Below are 13776 nucleotides of genomic sequence, written 5' to 3' on the forward strand. Positions count from 1 at the left end.
CTACTAAGCCAAGGTTGAAAAACTCTGGTAGCCTACTTCAGAGACCATGTGTGGGGAATCTGATTGGTTGTTTACATCACACCTCCACGTAATTGGTGGATTGTAGCTCACCACTGCCAACACTCGGCCTGCATGGCTAGGGGCTAACGTTAGCCTGCTCGTTAACAGAGTAGATTCTCAATATGACGTTGAGAAATAGTGCATTGTGGGTAGTTTAGAAGATATCCGGAAATAAGTTAATAAATATGTAAAACTCCAAAAACATAACTATATTTGTAGTTATAGGTATATTTTCTGTTGTATTTTTGACTTTATGTTTTGTTTTACCCCATATGTAACTCTGTATTGTTGTTTTTACATTTACATTTACATTCTTATCCAGAGCGACTTACAAATGTGTGCATTTACCTTATAGCCAGTGGGATAACCACTTTATAATATGTTATTTATTAATTTTTTTGATCTTTTTTTAAAATATATATTTTTTGTATTTTTTTTTGTATTATTATTATTATTACAATTTTTTTTTTTTTTTTTTGGGGGGGGGGTAAGGGGGGGGGGTAGAATGATTACTTTATCCTATCCCAGGTATTCCTTAAAGAGGTGGGGTTTCAAGTGTCTCCGGAAGGTGGTGAGTGACTCCGCCGTCCTGGCGTCGTGAGGGAGCTTGTTCCACCATTGGGGTGCCAGAGCAGCGAACAGTTTTGACTGTGCTGAGCAGGAACTGTGCTTCCGCAGAGGTAGGGGGGCCAGCAGGCCAGAGGTGGATGAACGCAATGCCCTCGTTTGGGTGTAGGGACTGATCAGAGCCTGAAGGTATGGAGGTGCCGTTACCCTCACAGCTCCGTAGCCAAGCACCATGGTCTTGTAGCAGATGCGAGCTTCAACTGGAAGCCAGTGGAGTGTGCGGAGGAGCGGGGTGACATGAGAGAACTTGGGAAGGTTGAACACCAGATGGGCTGCGGCATTCTGGAAGAGTTGTAGGGGTTTAATGGCACAGGCAGGGAGCCCAGCCAACAGCAAGTTGCAGTAATCCAGACAGGAGATGACAAGTGCCTGGATTAGGACCTGTGCCGCTTCCTGTGTAAGGCAGGGTCGTACTCTCTGAATATTGTAGAGCATGAACCTACAGGATCGGGTCACCGCCTTGATGTTAGCGGAGAACGACAGGGTGTTGTCCAGGGTCACGCCAAGGCTTTTTGCACTCTGGGAGGAGGACACAACGGAGTTATCAACCGTGATTGCGAGATCATGGAACGGACAGTCCTTCCCCGGGAGGAAGAGCAGCTCCGTCTTGCCAAGGTTCAGCTTGAGGTGGTGATCCGACTGATATGTCTGCCAGACATGCAGAGATGTGATTCGCCACCTGGTTATCAGAAGGGGGAAAGGAGAAGATTAGTTGTGTGTCGTCTGCGTAGCAATGATAGGAGAGGCCATGTGAGGATATGACAGAGCCAAGTGACTTGGTGTATAGCGAGAATGGGAGAGGGCCTAGAACTGAGCCCTGGGGGACACCAGTGGTGAGAGCACGTGGTGCGGAGACAGATTCTCGCCACGCCACTTGGTAGGAGCGACCTGTCAGGTAGGACACAATCCAAGAGTGAGCAGCGCCGGAGATGCCCAACTCGGAGAGGGTGGAGAGGAGGATCTGAAGGTTCACAGTATCAAAGGCAGCAGACAGGTCTAGAAGGACAAGAGCAGAGGAGAGAGAGTTAGCTCTAGCAGTGCGGAGAGCCTCCGTGACACAGAGAAGAGCAGTCTCAGTTGAATGACCAGTCTTGAAACCTGACTGGTTTGGATCAAGAAGGTCATTCTGAGAGAGATAGCAAGAGAGTTGGCTAAAGACGGCACGCTCAAGAGTTTTGGAGAGAAAAGAAAGAAGGGATACTGGTCTGTAGTTGTTGACATCGGAGGGATCGAGTGTAGGTTTTTTGAGAAGGGGTGCAACTCTCGCTCTCTTGAAGACGGAAGGGACATAGCCAGCGGTCAAGGATGAGTTGATGAGCGAGGTGAGGTAAGGGAGAAGGTCTCCGGAAATGGTCTGGAGAAGAGAGGAGGGGATAGGGTCAAGCGGGCAGGTTGTTGGGCGGCTGGCTGTCACAAGTCGCAAGATTTCATCTGGAGAGAGAGGGGAGAAAGAAGTCAAAGCATAGGGTAGGGCAGTGTGAGCAGGACCAGCAGTGTCATTTGACTTAACAAACGAGGATCGGATGTCATCAACCTTCTTTTCAAAATGGTTGACGAAGTCATCCACAGAGAGGGAGGGGGGGGGGGGATTCAGCAGGGAGGAGAAGGTGGCAAAGAGCTTCCTAGGGTTAGAGGCAGATGCTTGGAATTTAGAGTGGTAGAAAGTGGCTTTAGCAGCAGAAACAGAGGAAGAAAATGTAGAGAGGAGGGAGTGAAAAGATGCCAGGTCCGCAGGGAGTCTAGTTTTCCTCCATTTCCGCTCGGCTGCCCGGAGCCCTGTTCTGTGAGCTCGCAATGAGTAGTCAAGGCAAGGAGCAGGAGGGGAGGACCGAGCCGGCCGGGAGGATAGGGGACATAGAGAGTCAAAGGATGCAGAAAGGGAGGAGAGGAGGGTTGAGGAGGCAGAATCAGGAGATTGGAGGGAGAAGGATTGAGCAGAGGGAAGAGATGATAGGATGGAAGAGGAGAGAGTGGCGGGAGAGAGAGAGCGAAGGTTGCGACGGCGCACTACCATCTGAGTAGGGGCAGAGTGAGTAGTGTTGGAGGAGAGTGAGAGAGAAAAGGATACAAAGTAGTGGTCGGAGACATGGAGGGGAGTTGCAGTGAGATTAGTAGAAGAACAGCATCTAGTAAAGATGAGGTCAAGCGTATTGCCTGCCTTGTGAGGAGAGGGTGACGGTGAGAGGGTGAGGTCAAAAGAGGAGAGGAGTGGAAAGAAGGAGGCAGAGAGAAATGCGTCAAAGGTAGACATAGGGAGGTTAAAGTCACCCTGAACTGTTAGGGGTGAGCCATCCTCAGGAAAGGAACTTATCAAGGCGTCAAGCTCATTGATGAACTCTCCAAGGGAACCTGGAGGGTGATAAATGATAAGGATGTTAAGCTTGAATGGGCTAGTGACTGTGACAGCATGGAATTCAAATGAGGAGATAGACAGATGGGTCAGGGGAAAAAGAGAGAATGTCCACTTGGGAGAGATGAGGATTCCTGTGCCACCACCCCTCTGACCAGATGCTGGAACACATGGTCAGACGAGGAGAGAGCAGTAGGAGTAGCAGTGTTTTCAGTGGTAATCCATGTTTCCGTCAGCGCCAAGAATTCGAGGGACTGGAGGGTAGCATAGGCTGAGATGAACTCTGCCTTGTTGGCCGCAGAACGGCAGTTCCAGAGGCTGCCGGAGACCTGGAACTCCACGTGGGTCGTGCGCGCAGGGACCACCAGGTTAGAGAGGCAGCAGCCACGCGGTGTGAGGCGTTTGTATAGCCTGTGCAGAGAGGAGAGAAAAGGGATAGACAGACGCATAGTTGACAGGCTACAGAAAATGGCTACAATAATGCAAAGGAGATTGGAATGAAATGAACTAAACATCTGGGAAAGCGAAAGAGCGGGGCCTCCCTCACTTACGTTTCACTGAAACACCCAAATATAACTCTCCCAACTTCCACCTCAGAAACTATAATTGTTGTAAACTACAGCGGTTCAATGTTTTCTAGGAAAATACTTAGTTTATTCAGCTAGCTAACTTGGTACAGTATTCTTCCGTGAAAACCGTCCAGGGCACTGCTTTTATCCCACTGCTTTGCTTTATCTTGGCCAGGTCGCAGTTGTAAATGAGAACTTGTTCTCAACTGGCTTACCTGGTTAAATAAAGGTGAAATAAATAAAATAAAATAAAATAATAAAAACTGTGTTGTTATTTTGGTGAGTAAAAACTCATGCTTCCTACCCTTTAACCGCGCTCTGCCTCCTCTCCGATTAAGGGGCTATTTCTCGCACAACTAGAATATAACGCTTCAATATAGCCTAAATACTTGTAATATAAATGTTTTCATTTATAATTGTTTATGTGTGGCATAAACACAACCAATCACAATGTTTTAATATGATTGGGCTATTTCAAAAGTCTCCTATAGGCTACCTGCGTACATTTGTCCAAAATATAATTCCAGCATCCAAGCTGTGCAGCGGCAATCTGTTACAAAACACCAAACAGTTTAATGACAGGAGATTTCCAAGCCACGCCTTCGATATTGGGTAGGCCAACAAGGTAGGGAGGGATGTAGGTCTATTTTCTGTTTGTCGAGATTTACATAGTTTATTTGATTGTGGTGTTGAAAACGCAAACCATGATGTTGAAGCGCCAGAAGTCGGTATGCTTTGCTTATTGGTTATGTGGTGGATTGATACAGAAACCTGTTGGTGGAAAATATAGCATCAAAATGTTGAACCTCTGATTTCTTCTTAGCTGATTATTGTCCCCCCAGACGAGGGCAGACTAGAGAGACAGTAACAGACGACATAGAGAAAGTGATGGCGAGAGGCAGAGGGGTGAGCACACAGTAGACTGTATCACTTGAAGCTGCTCTGTGGATTCTAATTAGTGCACAGTGTGTGTGCGTGTGTGTGTGTGAGAGAGAAGGGTACTGTGGGATTCTTTAATCAGTTTGGCTCACTGGACAGGTCAGAGTGTATGTTTGAAGTTGTTGAGTGGTATGGAGGTTTTTGGCAGTACACTGTAGATATGTTCCAGAGTAGAGAGACACAGTAGCAACTGTAATTGAGTACTGGCAGTGTCTGCTGTGGCAGGTGGGAAGGTGCAAGTTACCTGAAAAAGATCTTATCTCTCAATGTTTATCTCAAAGTGCACCAAATTCATGCATTTAGCTGTTGAAATTCCTTTTTTTTTTGCCGGGAGAGGATGCCCCCAGACACCTGTACTGGCTTTGGGCTAAGCCCCCAATGTCTTCAAATCCTAGAAATGCCCCTGGTCAAGGAGTTGGGGAACATGGCTAGACAGCAATTTTCAAGTCTTGCCATAGATTTTCAAACAGATTTAAGACAAAACTGTAACTTGGCTACTCAGGAACATTTACTGTCTTCTTGGTAAGCAACTCCAGTGTAGATTTGGCCTTGTGCTGTAGATTATTGTCCTGCTGACAGGTGAATTCCACTCCCAGTGTCTGGTGTAAAGCAGCCTGAAGCAGGTTTTCCTCTCAGATTTAGCCTGTGCTTAGCTCCATCTCGTTTCTTTTTATCCTGAAAAACTCCCCACTCTTTGCTGATGTCAAGTGTACTCATACCATGCACCAGCCACCACCATGCTTGAAAAAAAGGAGGCAGTTACTCAGTGATTTGTTGTGTTGCCCCAAGGCTTTGCATTTAGGCCAAAACATTTTTTTGTTTTGCATACAGGTTGCATGTTTTTTTATATTTGTATTATTTATATTAGTATTATTTTATGTCATTATTGTGGAGTAACTACAATGTTGTTGATCCATCCTCAGTTTTCTCCCTTCACAGTCATTGAACTCTGTAGCTGTTTTAAAATCACCCATGGCCTAATGGTGACATCTCTGAGCAGTTTCCTTCCTGTCCTACAGCTCAGTTCAGAAGGGAGACTGTATCGTTGTTGTGTCTGTGTGGTTTAATACATCATCCACAGCATAATTATTAACTTGACCATACTTAAAGAGATTTTCAATGTCTGATTTGTTATTGTTACCCATCTGCCAATCACTGCCCTTCTTTGTCAGGCTATCAAAAAGGTCCCTTGTCTTTGTAGTTGAATCTGTACACTTGAATGAAGGACCTTACAGATGTTATATGTATGGGGACAGAGGAAGGGGTAGTCATTCAAAATTCATGTCAATCCCTATTATTTCACACAGAGTCAATGTAATTTATTATGTGATTTGTTAAGCCAAATTTTACTCCGGAACTAGGCTTGCCTAAACAAAAGGGGTGATTACTTTTGCAACAACTATATTTTAGTTATATAATTTTTATTAATTTGTTAACATTTGTAGAATTGTATTTTTACTTTGACATTATGGCATATTTTGTGTAGATCAATGTCAAAAAATCACAACTAAATCCATTTAAATCCCACTTTGGTTGACACAGTCAACCATAGCAGGGTGCAAATTTGATGATCCAACACAGAGCCCAACAATGTAATCTTAATCAAATGTCATGTTTCAGTTTGTGTCAGCCTAACCAGCAGTCATGTTTCAGTACATCTACAATTCCTCATCCTTATTGATGGCTGTCTCATTTCCAACTCCACACTTGAACTGTTGTTCAACCACATCTGTTTGAGTGGTATATTGTATACAGTAGCTTCCAGCAATTGAAGCGCCATTGCTCCAGCAGTAGTAGGAACAGCGCCCTCTGTTTTTTATATAGCAGAAGACCATCACTTTCTCGCTTTCTCCAAGAGAGATTAGAAATCACACAGCACCTCCTACTGCTAGAAATAATTACCAGTCATTCTCTCTCCCCAAGAGAGGTGTTGACCTAAGCAAGCTATTCCATGCAGTGTAAGGCAACTTGTGTTTTTATGCCACGGTCCTTGGCTTATTATGAACCATAAAATGTGATGTGAATAGTCAAAAGAAACATCCTACATGGAGTTGTGTATCTTCTAAAGAAGTCTGTATTGATGTGAAAGTATAGACCTCACAGTGGACCTCATTTTTATGAAACAAAACTCAAGAGATGGGATAGGCTGCTTTCGTCGAATGTCTTTTGAAGCTGAAGAAGACACCGCATAGGCCCAAACTGCAACCGTATTTTAAAGTGTTTTACTTTGAACTCTTGTTCAAAAGAACTTGCAGATTGAGATCTATCAGTAGACTGCAGCACACAGTACAGAATATAATTTACTAGAGGCGCTATTTGCCCATGCTGTTTGTCTATAGTTCTGAGTTGTTGTCATTATATGCGGAGAGACAATTCCTTGGATGCCAATGAATACGGAGAGGCGAAAACAAGTCTTAAATGGGCAATCTGCATTTCAACCATAATAACAAAGCAGCCATTCCACCACCTTTTTGGGTAAGCACCTTAGGGATGGTACTGGAGAAATGTAGCCACTCTCATAGGCGGGGCTATGGATGCATAGGCGGGGCTATGGAAGTAAGGACTGACCATCCATGAGATCAAAATGCTAGTTGTAACGAATGTTCCCTCTAATTTCTTTCGGCACTGAGCAAATTTCAGGTCTGCTGAGCACAAACTTGAACATTGTGAAAATTCTGTGCAACTTCTGGCGCGCGTTTACTGTGAACACTGAGGCTGTACCCGCTTTAAGTTACAGTTTTAACAGTGGCCAAGTAGGCTACTGTGGCTATTTGATCATAATGTAGGCCTACCAGAGTGGCCTACCATCAATTACAATGGCGAAAAATGCATCCCATAACATTTTAACATGGAAATAGCTGTTCTATCATTCACCCTACAGTAGCAACCAATATGTGGTGTTCAATGCCTACATTCCATGAGACTTTTGATAAAAACATGCAGGGCTTGACATTAACCTGTTTATCCACTTGTCCTTCAGACAAGGAGGTGACTGAAAATGTTGTGTTGTTTGATGCTAGAAACCAGTTTACAAAATAAAATTCATTTTTATTCTGATACCATTATTAGAGAATCAGACAGATTATGCTACCCTCTGCCTATTGGCTACTTAGCTTATTCAAGACCATCTCAAAATACAACACTGCCCCTTTAAGACATTGAGAAAAGCTCTTTACCTGACTTGCTTTTCAGAGATGGCTAGAAATGCACACATTTTGTGCTCTTGTAGGAAGCAACCACTCCCCCATTGTTGACTAGAAATTAGCTATAACTGGGCTAATAACTCACTAACTAGCAAATAATATATACAAATGTGCACAGGTGGCTACATGCAGCTCTTGCTTTGATCTCAAAACAAGAACATCTACTCACAACCCCTCATGCTGTCCAGTTCAAAGTGAATGGCACAGATCTATATATGGCAATGGCTATTTGCATAAAGGCCTACTGCAGCTCTGATTGGTTATGGCGCACCGGTCTGTGCATGTCAATGCAATAGAATCCTACTCCAATGCGCTCTGCCTACAAGAAAATCTCTTGCACAGTTAGTTTTGCATAGTTCATTTTGTGTTTCAGTAAGTTACATTGAAAGTGGCTAATATTGCGTTGATTCGAGCACAATTCCCATAGCAGAGTGAAATGTTGATAGCAGGGACACCACTTTGGTTTTATAAGTGGGGGGGACATAACCTGGCGGGGGGTCTGGGGGGGTCCTCCCCCATAATTATTTTGGGCATCTGAAGCTCATTTGCTGCATTTTTACACAATCAAATATGCTGTCTTTATTTAGAACAAAAACTAAGCAAAAATGCCCACAGTCATCAAGCTAGGTAAGAGATCATTATTACATATGTTTAAGTGATTAATAAGACTGAACTAGATCAAAGGTAATTCAATAAAAACAATTGTGTTGCACCTTTAACCAGTAGCCTAACAAACGAACAACTCTTGAAAAAATACAAAAACTTTTGACTGTCTTTATTAAGACATCCTCTATATAACATTTCAGCCAGACCAACCAGCCAGCCCGAGCTGCCTGCACGCCCGACCCCCACCAGTCAATAACTCAACTCTCTCCCAACACAATTTCCTTCCCAGTTCACACCCTTAATTGTTTTAATTCCTAAGGGAAAGGTTTGGAAACATAAAACAAAACAAGAAAACCCACATACACCTCAAATATACATTAACACACAGAAACAGCAAATCCTCCATATAATTAATCTCATAAAACTAATAGTACTGTAGAGCTCTTTTTACTTGCACACAATATAGCTGGGTCACCCTGTTCTGTCTCTAGGGGTCCACCACCCTGCAGCCCCCCGACCCAACACACCCCACTCAGCTTTAGGATCTTAGTGAAACATTCATTATAGGTTTCGGGTGTGTTAGGCCAAGGCCAGAGTGACAACCCACAGGATGGCAGAACCCCAGGGCCAGAACTGAACAGCCCAGCAGCTAGGGTTGCCTAAATAGGTATCTCTTCTGACGTGGGCATGTTTTCAATACAGACTCCTTTAGTCTTACTGTATTCCATATAAGGCATCAAGACCTTATGAAATTTGCTAAGTATGCCATTAATCTTCTAATAAATCAAATTTAGTGATACATAACTTGACATTGTGGCAGGATAACCAACCTTCCAATTAATGGCAATGCATTTCATAGCCATTATAAATGCTTGGTTACACAGTTTCTTCAGATAACAGTTTCCAGTATTAACATTTCCAAGCAAACAAAAACAGGAAGAAGGGAGAATCTGTAGATAAAAATAACAGACTTTGCCAGAATTCAGCCAGCCTTTACAAAACCCTAACACATGCAAATATGTCCCCTTTTGTGTTTTACACCTCCAGCAGAGGAATGACATTTCTGAGTGCATGTAATTTAGTTTCACTGGCATATAGTATGTTCTATGGATGGCCTTAAACTGCAGTAATTTATATCTGAGATTTATATGAACATGACTGGGCATTCAAACATATCTGTATCCATTCACAAACATCAATAGCTTCTACCAGGTCTTCCTCACATTTTTGTTTTACATGTTTTGTGTCATCGGGAAAAGCCTCTATCAACCCTTGATACAGTTTGGAGTCAACTTTGGAGCTTTGTCAGACTGCCTTAAAATATAATCTGGTTTGCTGCACAGAGAGAATAAAGTGTTGTATCTGTAAAAATTTACCTCACCTCCCTCACAGACTGGTCTTCCCTGGATGCCTGACCCTGCTGAGACCCCTGTCACCATCTTATCCTCCTAAAATGAGGCATGACAAAGAATTACCTTGGTGTACATTTATACATGATATTATCCAATAATAGAATCAATGGTTCAATAATTGAAATGACCATTATTCCCAGATCCCAGACTGTAGCTTTAAGCTTAAGCTTTGTCCTGTAGCTACTGTAGGTCTACCCATCGATTCAAGATGGAACTTTGCATCATTCACTGATATTGTTAATATACTGCAAAATTCACCTGAGCTCCATAGACTGGTCTTCCCTGGCTGACGATGCTGGGACCCCTGTCACCATATGATCCTGCTAAGACATGATGAGCATAGTGTTGTGTACTGATTGCACTAATGGGCTACATTCCCGCCGGATGCCTGCAGGACCTGCGGGTCCCGACAGAGATCATTGCGGCTTGGTCAGCATTTTTCATGCTGTGGGAGGGAGCGGGCGGTCAGACAGACAGATGACTTTGGGATGAAAATATTTTTGTTGTCCCACAGATTATTTGGAAACTGTCCTCTTTCTGCTCTGTATGCTTTAGCCTACCTATTGTATTAAAATCACATATTCTTCATATTATTCACACGCTCGCTGCTTCAACTTCAGTGACCTACCTCGCCTAGTTGGGCGTGAGAGTTCAAGTGCTTCTAGTATGTGTGGTCTCATTGAAATAGAGTAGGCTGCCTACATGGGCGGAGAATCACGTGGCAGTTAACTTGAATATGAAATTAACTTAAATATGATTAGACTGTAGTTTACAGTGTCTGTAAATAAATATTGATAATGGAAAGAACTGGGGGGCACTCAATCAACGTGACTCCAAGTGCAATCAAAGAATGTAATCATGATTGAAAAGGAAAAGGTACAACGCGCACATAGGTTAGGCTACTATGGTGAGCGAGCATTGCGCCTTCTCATTTTCAATAAGTATTGATAACCCATTCATTCATCTCTGCCTGCAAAACGTCCTCATATAAGGTAGGCTATATCCTATAGGCCTATGTAAAACGTAGCAAGTGTCACACCCTGATCGGTTTCACCTGTCTTTGTGATTGTCTCCACCCCCCTCCAGGTGTCTCCCATCTTCCCCATTATCCCCAGTGTATTTATACCTGTGTTCTCTGCTTGTCTGTTGCCAGTTCGTTTTGTTTCGTCAAGCCTACCAGCGGTTTTCCCCTTGCTCCTGTCTTTCTCAGCTTCCTGTTTTATCGTTTTCCCAGGTTTTGACCATTCTGCCTGCCCTGACCCTGAGCCTGCCTGCCGCTCTGTACCTTGTCGCACCACCCTGGATTATTGACCTCTGCCTGCCCTGACCCTGAGACTGCCTGCCGTTCTGTACCTTTTGGACTCTGATCTGGATTACTGACCTCTGCCTGCCCTTGACCTGTCGTTTGCCTGCCCCCTGTAATAAACTTTTGTTACTTCAACACCGTCTGCATCTGGGTCTTCTCCTGAAACGTGATAGTACGAACTGGCCATGACTGACCCAGCATACTCGGACCAGCTCCGCAACGCCATCTCCTCCCAAGGAGCCACCATTGGAAGGCACGAGGAGTTGCTTCGTGGTCTCATGGAAGGGTTCCAGACCTTGGCCGAACGCCATGACAGAGCGTTTAACACATTGCTGGAGCAATTCCGCGGGTGGTCTATTAGGCAGCCTACCATGACGGTATCCTCCCAGCCCCTCAGTAACCCGGCTGTTAGCAGCGCGGCCTCCCCGGCCACCCCAGTTTCCGGAGAACCCCACTTACCTCCCCTGGAACACTTCACTGGAGAGTCGGGAACCTGTCTGGCATTTCTCCCTCAGTGTTCGCTCATCATCGAGCTGCAGCCCTCCTCCTTCCCCTCGGACCGCTCTAAGATAGCGTACCTCATCACGCTGATGTCCGGTAGGGCTCTTGCCTGGGCTATGGCAGTGTGGGAACAACAGTTGGCCGTATGCTTCAGTCTGGAGGAGTTCATGCAGGAGGTAAAGAAGGTATTCGATGCTCCATTGTCCGGGAGAGAGGCTGCCCGGAAGTTACTCCAGCTTCAGCAAGAATCCCGCAGTGTGGCAGACTATGCAGTGGATTACTGCACGTGGGCAGCTGAGTGTGCCTGGAACCCGGAAGCGCTGTTCGACACGTTCCTGCATGGAATATCGGAGGAAGTAAAGGACGAGCTTGCAGCTCGGTACCTGCCGACGGATATCGACTCGCTCATCGCCTTTACCATTTGGATCGATGGACGACTACAGGAACAAAGGAAGCAGAGGAAGTTCGATTCCACCTCACCTCCGAGGCATCCCGGAAGTCCCCAACGGCTCCGTTGTCGAGAGAACTCGAGGCTACCCGAGTTCCACCGAGAGTTTCCGAAGTCTTCCGATTCACCTCTTCCAGAGCTGATGCAGCTAGGCAGAGCTAGGCTGTCTCCAGCTGAACGGCAATACAGGCTTCACACGAAGTTGCCTGTATTGCGGTACTACTGGTCATTTTGTGTCCACCTGTCCACTAAAAGACCAGGCTCACCGGTAGGGCTGAGTACTCTGGTGGGCCATACGGAAAACTTTTCCTCTCCCCTTACTCGCAGCCCCTTTCATGCCATCTTGCTGTGGGGGAACAAGTCGAAATCTCTCCAGGTACTCATCGACTCTGGGGCCGATGAGAGCTTTATGGACGCTACCCTGGCGTCCGAGCTGGGCATCCCCACTCAGCCCCTCTCCATTCCCATGGACGTTAGAGCTAATTAAGTCTCCTCAGGTTCCCGTGGTATTGGGTTTCTCTTGGCTCCAGTGACACAATCCCTTTATTGACTGGTCTACTGGTGCCATCATGGGCTGGAGCCCGTTCTGCCACACTCATTGCCTGAAGTCAGTGCAGCTTGCCCCGGGACGTCTTCCTGGGAGCTCGGAAGTTGCCTCGGACATCTCCGCCATTCCCGCAGAGTACCAGGACCTCCGGGAGGTGTTCAGTAAGGCCCGAGCCACTTTGCTTCCACTGCACCGACCCTACAACTGCGGAATCTACCTTCTTCCAGGCACCACTCCACCCCGGGGACGACTTTACTCGCCGTCGGTTCCGGAGACCAAGGCTATGGAGACCTACATTGAGGACTCCCTAGCTGCCGGGTTCATCCGTCCTTCTGCCTCCCCCGCCGGTGCATGGTTCTTATTTGTGGAGAAGAAGGACAAAACCCTGCATCGACTATCAGGGCCTCAACAACATCACCGAGGCCTCAACGACATCACGGTGAAGAACAGCTACCCGCTACCACTCATCTCCTCGGCCTTCGAGCCGCTCCAGGGGCCAACGTGTTCTCCAAGCTGGATCTATGGAACGCCTACCACCTGGTGCGGATACGGGAGGGGGACGAGTGGAAGACTGCATTTAACACGGCCAGCGGTCACTACGAGTATCTGGTCATGCCATTTGGCCTAACCAATGCTCCAGCTGTGTTCCAGGCCCTGTTTATGATGTTCTTCGCGACATGTTGAACCGATTCATCTTCATCTACCTCTACGACATCCTCGTTTTCTCCCGCTCAGCCCAAGAACACGTGCTCCACATTCGACAGGTCCTCCAATGCCTCCTGGAGAACCAGTTTTTTTTAAAGCGGAGAAATACGAATTCCATTGTTCCACCATCCCCTTCCTGGGCTACATCATCGCTGCAGTGAGTGTACAGATGGATCCCGGGAAGGTGAGAGCGGTGGTGGATTGGCCCCAGCGTACGTCCAGAGTGCAGCTGCAACGTTTCCTGGGATTCATCAACTTTTATTGCCGCTTTATCCGGGGTTACAGCACCCTGGCTTCCCCCCTGTCTGCACTCACCTCTCCCAAGGTTCCGTTCACATGGTCCCCAGCTGTTGACCGGGCATTCCGAGTCCTCAAACACCGTTTCACCACTGCTCCCATCTTGGTTCATCCTGACCTGTTCCTCCATTTCGTGGTGGAGGCCGATGCTTCGGATGTCGGAGTGGGGGCGGTCCTGTCCCAGCATTCGGCCCTGGACCTCAAGT

Source organism: Coregonus lavaretus (assembly GCF_964263955.1).
Source record: "Coregonus lavaretus genome assembly, chromosome: 20".
In the NCBI taxonomy this organism is placed as follows: Eukaryota; Metazoa; Chordata; class Actinopteri; order Salmoniformes; family Salmonidae; genus Coregonus; species Coregonus lavaretus.